The sequence below is a fragment of the Magnolia sinica genome, chromosome 10 (assembly GCF_029962835.1).
Source record: "Magnolia sinica isolate HGM2019 chromosome 10, MsV1, whole genome shotgun sequence".
Taxonomy (NCBI): Eukaryota; Viridiplantae; Streptophyta; class Magnoliopsida; order Magnoliales; family Magnoliaceae; genus Magnolia; species Magnolia sinica.
In genome coordinates this window covers 7,252,741-7,264,316 of record NC_080582.1, presented here as the reverse complement: position 1 = coordinate 7,264,316, position 11,576 = coordinate 7,252,741, and the positions used below count along the sequence as shown (strand labels likewise).

The window sequence follows — 11,576 nt, the reverse complement described above, 5'->3', positions numbered from 1 at the left end:
TGAATCGGTTCTTCTTGAGGTTTCCCCTGAATTGGATTTTGATTGAAGAAACTTTGAGGGGTAGCAGTTTGTCCATTTCTCCAAGTAAAGTTTGGATGATTGTTCCAACCAAGATTGTACGTATTAGAGGTCAGTCCATTGAAAGATTTTTGATAAGTATTTACAGCATTGGATTGTTCATCCAACACTTCTCGAATGGTGGGTATCGTAGGATACTTTTCAGTTGTATGAATGTTGCAATCATAGATGCTGCAAACACTTTCATTGACCTTATCCTTCTTTCCTTCCACGGCCTCAACTTTTTTATGAGTATAGTCACTTTATACTTGAGATCATCCTCTTCTTTCAAGAGATACAATCCACCTTTCTCCTTAGATTGAGTCGGCCTAGACGTGGTGTTCGATTTTGGGTAATAGTCTCATGATTGTGTTTTTTCAGCAAGACTATCGAGGTAATCCTATACCTCGTCAATATTTTTATTAATAAATTCTCCATTACACATTGCCTCGACCATTTGGTGCATGGAAGATGTCAGTCCATCATAGAAAAAATTTGTAATGCGCCACGTTTCAAAGCCGTGTTGTGGGCATGAACTGACCAAATCCTTGAACCTTTCCCAACATTGGTAAAATGTTTCATCCTCCTTTTGGGTGAAGTTCATGATTGCTTTTCTAAGGGTAATCGTTTTATGATGTGGAAAAAATTTCTTTATAAATTCCCTTTGCATATCATTTCATGTGCCAATGGATCTAAGACGCAGTGAATGTAACCACGTCTTAGCCTTCTCCTTCAAGGAAAAGGAAAAGAGTTTCAGCTTGACTGTGTCCTCAGATACATTTTGAAAATATAAAGTGGCTATGATCTCGTCAAACTCTTTCAAATGTAGATATGGTTCTTCAGATTCAAGCCCATGGAACTTAGGAAGGAGTTGGATAACCCCTGGCTTGATGTCCATATGTCCTGTATTTTCGAGAAAAACCATGCATAAGGGCGTACTTAACCCCGCTGGTTGTAAATAATCTCGTAAAGTATGAGGCGGGAGTGCTTGATGCACCTCATTCTCATCCTGAATGTCTTCCACCCTGGGTTGAGGTAGAAGAGGTTGGTTCTCAGTCATTACTTCAATTAACTTAGGGGATTTCGAGTGGTATTTAGTCGTGCGATGGATAGTTAACCCCTCAACCAATCATCCAGTCAAGAGACGTCGAGTGTTGTCATGGGCCCACTTGGGCATGAAACACTCACAGCCCTCAATCAAATTCGAAGCCTAATTCTAAGAAAGGAAAAGAAAATTTAGAAAGAAAGAGAGGATTGGAAAGAAGTTACCAAATTGGAGTCCCTAAGTTAAAAACCTGCAAAAGAAAACAAAACAAGTCAGTTTCTAAAGGGAAGGTCTAGAATTAGAAAATCCTTAAAAAGAAAGATAGAAGTCAACTAGTTTTTAAAAGAAGAAATTTCTAAAGGAAAGTGGAAATTTCTAAAAATAAATTAGGAAACAAAGTTAGATTCTAAAAGAGTTAGAATTAGAAAGTTACTAAAAACAAAAATAGAAAGTTAGTCTCTAAAAAGGAAAGTTCCCTAAACCTAGAAGCTAAGTTAGTTTCTAAAAAAAAGACCCAGAATTAGAAGGTTTCTAAAATAGAAAATTCAAACCTAAAATTAGAAAGTTTCTAAAAATAAAATAAAGGAAAGATGAGTTAGTTTCTAAAATTAGAAACAATTTCTAAAAAGGGAAATAGCTAACCTAGTTTCTAAAAACAAAAGAGGAAAGTTTCTAAAAATAAACTATTTCCTAAAAATAGAAAAATACTAGAATTAGAAAATTTCTAAAACTCAAACCCTAATTCTAAAAATAGAAAAAGCAGATGAATTAGAAAGGGATTACCAATTTAGAAGTTTATGTCAAGATCCTACAAAACAGGAAAACAAGTTAGTTTTTAGAAATTAAAAAAACCTAAACCTAAAGTTAGAAAAATCATAATCTTAAACTAATCCTAAAACTAGTTAATTTCAAAAAATGAAGCCGTTAATCCCCGGCAACGGCACCAAAAACTTGTTCACTCCCCAAGTATAGGGTTGTGATGTAGTAATAAACTTGGTAAGACCGAGGTCAAATCTCAAGGGACTGAAACCTGTAGGTAATCTGAAAATAACTAGAACTAGAACTAGAAAAAGATGAAATCTAAATCAGGTAGATTTGAGGAATAATGATGAAATAGTAAACTAAAATATGTAGAATTCAAAGGTAGGAAACTAGAGATTCAGAGGATCTACTTGTAGAGATCAGGGAGATCTTATGCCTGCATCAAAAACTCATCTGGACTTGGAGTCTATTTTCATCCAGTTGAAGGGTGTAACCATAAAAATCAAGACTGAACTTCCTTTGATATAGTTGTCAAGAGATGAAAGGTGTATGTATTAGAATGGATTCCATCACCAAACCATGCCCAGGAGACAAAGCAAACAATAGAATTAAACTAATTGGCAACCAATCATTGATGTATGAAGGTTAGGAAGGGTACCGTCATCCGACCATGCGCAGGAGACGATGGTGAACAACAGGGCTTCCTGACGTCATAAACATAAAAAGGAAAGGAACATGCTCAAAGCTATCACAGACCCACTGTAATTTTAGTCACAACAGACCATTAAAAAAAACTAAAAACATTCCCTCAAGTAAACCAAAATCAGCATCACTTCAGTCTAAACAAATGGCACAAGCAACAAGTCTCCCATCATGCTACAAGCTTTACTTCTTAGCCCTAGCTAGGAGGTTTAGCCAGACATGATGAGGTTATAATCTTTGAAAAAAATTCATAAAAGAAAAGACTAAAGAAGAAGAAGGGAAATTAGAACCCGTCTCTGCCCTGTCTCTCTTCTTGCTTCACATCCCAGCCAAGCTCCTTGAATCCCAACCGATCGGTCCCCAACTCTCTCTTTTCTTCTCCTTTTTATAAGTGTTGCAATCGGTGGCTGGAGTCGGTGGAGAGTCTGTGTGTAAAGGAGCTGGTGGAATGCACAGCAACCGACTTTGAAACTTCCTACGCACCACAAAAATTCCTTGCGTAAGTCTATTTACGCAGCCCAAAAACCATGCCAAAACAGCACCATTTTCCTTGATATCCTTCCAAAAATGCAACATTCGGGGGGGGGGGGGGGGGGGGGGAGTTTTTGGATGAGATACACATTGGACGGTTTGAATTATTAATCCGACCGTGATCGGGATCATGGAACCGGCCCACAGCGGCCGTTTTTCACGGACGTAGGCTCTGTGCGCGAGCCGATGCTGAACTCTCGGTGGGGCCCACTTAAGATCACTTTGGAAAATCCACTCCGTCCACCAGATTCCTCTCAGAATTTCGGTCGGAATTGTGTATATTTTTCCTTCTTTTGATGAGGTCCATAGGATCTTTTTCTCTGCCGTTCATCTTACATTTGGACGGCTGAGATAAGTTATATGCTATCTTTCGAAATACTTTCACCTAGACCTGAGTGATATGGGCCACGTGAGTCACATGGATGGTCCGGATTATCAAAATACATGATGGGTGGGACCCACAATCAAAACCCGGACGGACTCTGTCCGTCTGCTGGTGTCTTTGCGCAGCAAAGAGATTTGAGTCGGTTAGCGTGCGTTAACCGACTTCATGAAATTTGGTGCACAGCAGGACCACGTGCACTGTGTACACGTGCTTCAAGCCTGGGTCCACTGAGATGTATTCAGAAAATCTACTCCATCCAACCTGTTTTTCATATAATTTAAAGGGTTGAGACCAAAATTGAAGCATATCCAGATATCAGTTGGGCTCCAGATGAGTGATTTATAGGCCAATCTGTCCGTTGGCCCACTTCCACAGGGATCCAATGGTTAAAAATTGACTTATACGGTTAATTTATGGTCCTCAAGCTACATATGAAATTTTGAGCCAAACTGATGGTGGAAACCCTGTGATCTAGCATTCTAGCTGACTTTCAGGCCACTTGAGCTTCAATTTCTCGAATTTCTCAGATCACTAGTGTGTAATTCCGTCAATCTTGTCCCTTGGGATCCATTCCTTTCCTTTGGTGTCATCGGAGCATTAAATCCATGCTTTAAGCTCCCTTTTTCAGTCCATGCTCATAAAGTCACCTTGCAACACAAACACAAGTAAATCGGGTTATTAAACAGTATCCTGTTCGTAAATCTAGGCAATAATTGGGTCTGATATGCAATATTTGACCCTCAACAACTAGCAACAGCCCCAAACCAGCCTTTGTTAGCCATGGAATCGGGCTAGAGCTCGGCCAGCAATCAGGCTGCACGTCGACTTGAAACCCAACACTCACTAGGCCATCTGGGCCGTATTTGGGACTGCAACAAGCCTCAGCATGGCCTCTAAATATGAGCTGAGAATGTCCACCAATCGGCCCAAAAAAATAGCCTGTGAAAACGGATCTTCAGCAGGCCATGGAGGGCACTGGAAACTGGCCGTATATCGGTCAAAATGCGAGCTAAAATCAACCTCAACTGGGGAGAAATTTTGACAGAAAACGGGCCCCAGCTGAGCTGTGCAACTTGTTGGAAACAGGACTCAAAACAGGCCCTCAATATACTCTGGTAATAGCCATTCAAATGGGCCAAAAATCCACGCTAAAAACAGCCCATAACTAGGCTGTCCCGAGCTGGGCTGCAAATGGGCCTGAATTTTAGCCGCACCCTGCTAGCAGGTGGGCTGCCCACAGAGAATGGTATAGGCCTTGGGCCAGCTGGAACACTTGTTTTGGGCCTAGCAAACTGGGCTAGTTAGGCCCAGCTTAAACTCATGGGAGCCAAGCCCAGTTTTTGGGCTACCTTGGAGCCACCAAGTTGGGCCAGATCAGGCCCAGGTTAAGCCTAGTCAGGCTACTTTTTGGGGCAAGTATTTGGTGGGCCTGGTTCTCTTAATGAAGGTCCAAACAATTTAAATATGGGCCTTTCAAGCCGCATTAATCCCTTATGTGCTTAAAGCTTTAGGAATCATTGTCTAATACAAACGAATTCTCTAAGGTACTAAGTAAGTGACTTGGAGCCACTAACTTCACGCGGAAAAAATTGAATCAAGAGGCATATTACGACTCTTTGGTGATGATTCTTCCCCTTGAGCTTTCCATCTTTCCCATTAGCATAAGTGGTAGTTTTAATTTAACGTTGAATTGTTAATTGACTTCTTGCCTTGTGAGTACGTGTGCTAATTGTTGAAATTGATATGTCAGATAACATGCTTAATAATTATTCTGCATATTTTTCTCATACTTTTGGATTACTTACAGTTTACTTATGGAACTTGAATTGGTACATCAGTGGGAAACCCCCGCTTATAAATGTACACCCATACTTGGGATGTAACCTAATTGATTATGATTATAATGGGCCTTCGACTTAGTGGTTGTTGAATGACGATTTGAATTGGATATTGATGTGGCACTACCATCCATGAGTTGTTGTGTTAAGTGATTTTCAAGGATGACCTTTATCGCATGGTTTTAATAATCGCCCTATGTGGCTTAGTTTCAAAATTCGCCCTATGTGGCTTAGTTTTGACATTTGCCCTGTGAGGCTCGATTTTGGTATTTGCCCTATGTGGCTCGATGTACCATTTCTATGCAACCATGTAATGGTAAGCCCCATATAGTGAAATATGATTAGCTACTAGTCGACGGATTTCCATTAAACATCCTAAGGTGGTAGTCTTGTGAGCCTGGGATGGTGGTATGGGACCTATGCCCGAGCTGTCGGCTTACGCTGGTGACGAGCCCCTGCAGTGACCTTGAGCTTATTTAAATTAGCTTATTGTAACTAAACTAATAATGGGTTGGCTAATCATGCATACATGACACAGATCAGCGTCTGTCGCTAACGTACGTGATGTACGATAGGCAGTCGTTACGCCTCACATAGTATGTTTTCGCTGACGACTAGCCTCTGTTCAACTGGATACTTTTCCTAGGTCGATGATTGCATAGATGACGAGCCCAAATTCCACATAGATGAGCATCCCCGAGACGATGATTGCATTCATGCATCCATACATCTAATAAGACCTGAATCATGTATTGTTTTGTATGCTTTGCTTTATAACTATGTTTACCTAATGCGGCAGTGTGTAATCTTGAGGAGAATTCACATTGAGTTGGCCACTCATCCATCAAATATATAACCGTACAGGTAGCACAGGTGGCTTAATTGATTTTCAGGTTCAGACTGATGAGGAGCAGAGTACCACTGTTGAAGATGCATGATTGTATATATTATCAAGAGTTGCTACGTGGTTTTACTGTTCAAGATTTGTTATAATTTTCTTTGTTTACATGTAACATCATTTCCCCTTGCAATTGTAAGTTAGAGACATCTGTTTGTATAAGTCATTATGAGCGATCTTTTACACATTTTAAATGTAAATGTAAATTTTCCATTATGTAAGATTTGTCCATGCTACGCTAAATTTCTAACTCTGATGAAAGAAAAAAAAGAGTTATGTATGGAGTTCGTCTCTCTATAAGTTAACACTCGGATTTCTGGGAAACGGGTCGTATACTTGGGTCCTGAAAAGTTGGGGCGTTATAGTTAGCCTATCGAGCCGTGATTAAAGTATTTCTAATAATTTCCTCATGTTAGTAACATAGTCTATGTAACTCGGAGGTGACTCCTCTTGGATCGTTAAAGTGGCTGATCTAAGAGGGTTTTTACCATGATGTTTTACTGACTCAACTTTGAAATATTTCTATTTCCACTGATTATAATCATACGGGTCATAGGTCGAGAGTTGATACGCGTCATCATTCCAATAATCACATACTGTTTTCTTAACTCGTGGAATGCAATTATTTTTCCGCAGATAATCACCGAAGGACTTCTTAATCGGTGGAGCATCATATTTCGATTGGTTGAAGAAATTTTCAGAAAATATTTGAGGCATATGCTGTTTCCCATCATAATCATCATACTTCATAAAACTTTTCCAAGATTTCTTAGCTATCTCAGCATACACACGTTTCAACTCTTGCATGGTGAAACCCTAACTCTAAATCTAATCCTAAGAATAAAAGAAAAATCCTACAGCAATAAGAGATCTAGAAATAGAAAGAGAAAATTAGAACGAAGTTACCAGATTGGAAGTTCCTATGTTAGAATCCTGCAAAAGAAAACAAAGCAAGTTAGTTTCTAAAAATAAGAATTCTAAAAATAAAAATTAAAAAGAACGATTAGTTTTTAATACTAGAAAAAGGAAAGCTTCTAAACCTAAAAATAGAAAACTAAGTTAGATTCTAAAGATAAAAGGAATCCTAGAATTAAAATAAGAAATATAAAACCTAATCCCAAAGTTAGAAAACTTTAATCTTAATATAATTCTAAAACTAGTTAATCTCAGAAAAACGTAACCATCAGTCCCCGGCAACGGCGCCAAAAACTTGTTCACACCCCAAGCATAGGGTTGTGATGTAGTAATAATCTCGATAAGACCGAAGTCGAATCCACAGGGACCGAACCTTGTACGTATTCTGAAAGTAACCAGAATTAGAACTAGACAAAGACGTAATCTAAATTAAAAAATTTTAAAGGAATAATGGTGAAATCTTAAACTAAAACTTGTAAAATTCAAAAGTGGGAAACTAAGGTGCCAAGGATCCACTTGTAGCAATTGGGATACTACCTTGCATAATTCAAGGACACAACTGGAATAAGAGTCATATCCTATCTAGTTGGTAAGATGAGATTTGTCAGATCTTTGAACTTCTCATGGACTTAATCATCAATAGATAACAGTGGTGAAGATTTGTAAGTGATTCTGTCACCAAACCATACCCAGGAGACTATGACAAATAACAGCAATTTACAAAGCCACAACCAATCATACGAGAATTGTGAAAGTTAGGAAGGATTCTGTCACCCTACCATGCCCATGGGACGATGGTGAACAACAGAATTTCCTAATTTCACAATCTCAATTTAGGAAAAGAAGAACTATTAAACTATTGCAGAGCTATTGTAATTTGAGTCGCAACAAAAAATATACCTTCATAAATAACTAGAATCCATAAGAGTTTAACAAAACATGAATCAAAACAAAGTAACCATCCCAATCATGCTACAAGCTTTACCTCTTAACCCTAGTTAAGACGCTTTAGCCTGACATGATCATGCTAAATTCTCATAAAACATAACAAAATAAAGAGGAAAAGAGAGAAAATATGGTCATCCCAAGCTCCCTCTGTCTCTTGCTCCTCATTCACATCCAAAAGATCGCCTCCACGGCTGCCCAAAGATGATTCTTTTCTCTCTCTCCCTTCTCTCTTTTATAGCCCTTAGGAAGGTCGGCTGGGAGGCTAGAGTTGGTGAAAGCTTACGGAGCAAGTTGGTTAAAGCTTGCGCAGCAACCAACTTTCGCAACGAAAATGCAAAGCGTCTTGCGTTTGGCCTGCTATTCAGGACGGTGAACGGCCTGATTTTTGCATTTATCTTCATGGCAAGGGTCAGCCCTGGCCTGGGCTCCACTTGGACGATCCAGATCATCAAAACGATCGATGATCATGGGCCACAATCTTCCCAGAAATCTCAGTTTTTTTGGACGCAGGCCATGTGCACGGGAGTTGCGCTGAACTCTCGTTGGGGCCCATGATTAAAGTCATCAGAGAAATCCACCCCATTCATTGAATTATTCTTGAAAAACCAGTAGGGATTGGGTACTTTTGGTCGAGTTTTGTGTGGCCCATTGAGCTTTTCATATTACCATCCGTCCTCCATTTGGACGGTTAAAATCCAATCCTCGCTGTCTTCTGGAATTCTGTCACCTGGGCTTGGATCAGAGGGCCTGTGGGATTCCAATGGACGGTTTGCAACGAACCGTCGAATCACGATGGTGGCCCACAAGGAGGAACCACAAGTCCCTGTTCGGCGGGCTACTTGAATCCAAATAGAGTCGAGTCAGCGCTTTCTTGATTTTTGGTGCACGGCTGGTGCACTTGTGCACGGTGCACACACTCAAGGTGGGGTCCACTGTCATGTTTATGAGAAATCCGCTCCATCCATCCCTTTCCTCATTTAATTTAAGGGGTTTAGACCAAAATTGAAGCATATCCAGAGATCAAGTGGGCCCCAGATTGATGATTCATGGGCTGATCTGACCGTTGGGCCACTTTTAGAGGGATCCAAGGGTTGAATTTCGACATGTACGGTTAATTTATGGTCCTTAAGCCAGATATAAAGTTTCGAGCCGAACGAATGGCAGGAACCCTATGATCTTGCATTTAGGACGACTTTCAGGCCACTTAAACTTTAATCACTTGATTTTCTCGAATCTCTGGCATGTAAATTCTACGATCTCGGTCCCTTAGGATCCATACCTTGCCTTGGTGATTTTTGAGCGTTAAATTTGGACTTTTAAGCACTCTTTTAAGTCCAAGCTCCTAAATTCACCTTGTAATAGGACGTTAAGCATTATCATATTCATAAAACCATGTGATAACTAGGGTCTAATATGTAATATTTGACTCTTAATAGTTTACCATATATATAATGCTCGTATATATCTAAATCAAAATTCTTAAAAGCTGGAATCAAACATCGATCAGAAAGTACCTGCATGCCCCGCTCGCTCATGTAGCCCAGACGTGTATGCCACATACGTGGAATCTGCAACTGCTACTGCTGCTCCACTTGTAAAGGTTTTCGAATCTCAGTGATCTCATAACCATGAGTACCCCCTTCGTAACTTTAATGACACCTTTGTCGTCGGTGAACTTTCACCCTATAGTCTTGAGTGCACCGAGAGAAATCAGACTTTTCTTCATATCAGGAATGTCCCTAACATCAGTCAAGGTATGCTCCATCCCATCGAACATCTTGATGCTCATCATACTAATAGCCATAACATTACAAGCATTGTCATTACCCATAAAAACCTGTCCACCATCGCATTCTCTATAACTAGTGAACCAACTTCGATAACGAGTCATGTGATATGATGCTCCCGTTTTGAGGATCCACTCATCTCCATGATTATCGTGCATATGTCCGATCATAAACACAGACAGTACATCACCCCCACTTATCTCTTCTTAGATGTGACAACATTAGCCTCCCTAAAAGAAGCTGCTAAATTTTCTTTCTTCGCTTTAGGATTGGTATAATCCTTCTTCATGTGTTCAGTCATTCCACAGTTACCTTTACCCTTGCCCTTCGATTTAGATCTAGGTCTTGAGGATCCTGTACCTCGATCAGTATTCCTGCCCCTCATAATCAGAGCAACGGAAGATGTCCTCATGCTGCCGTTTATCTTTCTCATGGCCTTCCTCTGAAAGGCTGAGATAATGGTGTCAACACTCAGGGTTTTATTTATGGTGCACATTGTGTCCCTGAATGACTCATACGATGGCGGAAGAGAATTCAACAACATATGTGCTTCTTCCTCGTTTTTATCACTTCCTTCATATCTAGCAATTTACAGACCAATTTATTAAAGTTATTGATGTGGGCCTCCAGATCTCCACCCTATGTCATTTTGAAGGTATACCACTGTGACTTCAAGTGTAGCTAATTGTCAGAGAATTTTTTCGCATAGATATCCTCTAACTTCACCCAAAAACTAGCTGAAGTTTTCTCCCTCAAAACATTATCGAGAGCCTTATTCATGAGACATAAACAGATGGAGGCTAAAACATCACTATCAAAAGTCTCTCATTCTTCATCTTTCATAGCAGCTTTCTGCTCCTCAAGAGCCTTAACTTCATCTTACTTGGTTAATAGACTAATCATCTTCATCTTACATAACTCAAAATTATTTTTTCCTGAGTACTTCTCAATATTAAACTTGGTGTTTCCTATTATTGCTAATTCTACAAATTCAGATTTGTGCCCCAACAATAGCTCTGATGCCACTTGTCTGGATTTGTACTGCAGAATCACACAGATTTGGATCTAGAATAACAATCCAAGGGCACCAAGTAAACTAAAGAAAAACACAAAGATTTAATGTGGAAAACCCTTTCAGGAAAAAACCATGGCACAAAGCGACAGATCTTCACTATAAAAGCAAAAATTATAAAGAGATGACTTACCCGATTCAAACAACCTCGAATCTCACCCTTACTACACCATTTTGTAAACCCTAGAACCCTTTTAAAAACCCTTGGTATACCTTTAGAAAGCCTTAGAATATCTTAGAATGGCCCTAGGGATTCCTATTTATAGATAGGGAATTCCCACTTATGCATATTCCTGGAAACTGCCTTAAATTTACGTAGTCCGCGCAGAATCCGCGCACCATCTGCGTAACCCTCGACTAGTCGAAGCAAGGCTTCAACTAGTCGAGCCAGTCCCTCGACTGGTCAAGGATCTCGGACAGCCAAGATTTGAGACATCTGTTTAACAACATATATCCCTTCCCACGTTATTATTTCCTCTCTAGCCCACTAGCGTTTTGGATAGAATTGATTTTAATGTCCTCTGTGTATCCTGAGGTGATCCACCTGATGAACTGATGTTATATTAACACCACATGGGCCCCACATCTGCTTGGTGCTGGTTTAAGCTTACGGTGGCATCGGTGCTACTGGGTGGG

At 39.9% G+C, this 11,576-nt stretch overlaps 1 non-coding gene across 1 annotated transcript; it reads left to right on the top strand.

The window, feature by feature from the left end:
• The first annotated feature begins 572 nt into the window (after positions 1-572).
• LOC131217820 (small nucleolar RNA R71) lies at positions 573-679 on the top strand. Its single transcript, XR_009157410.1, has one exon. It is a non-coding gene; the product is annotated as a small nucleolar RNA R71 (small nucleolar RNA).
• Positions 680-11,576: the final 10,897 nt, after the last annotated feature.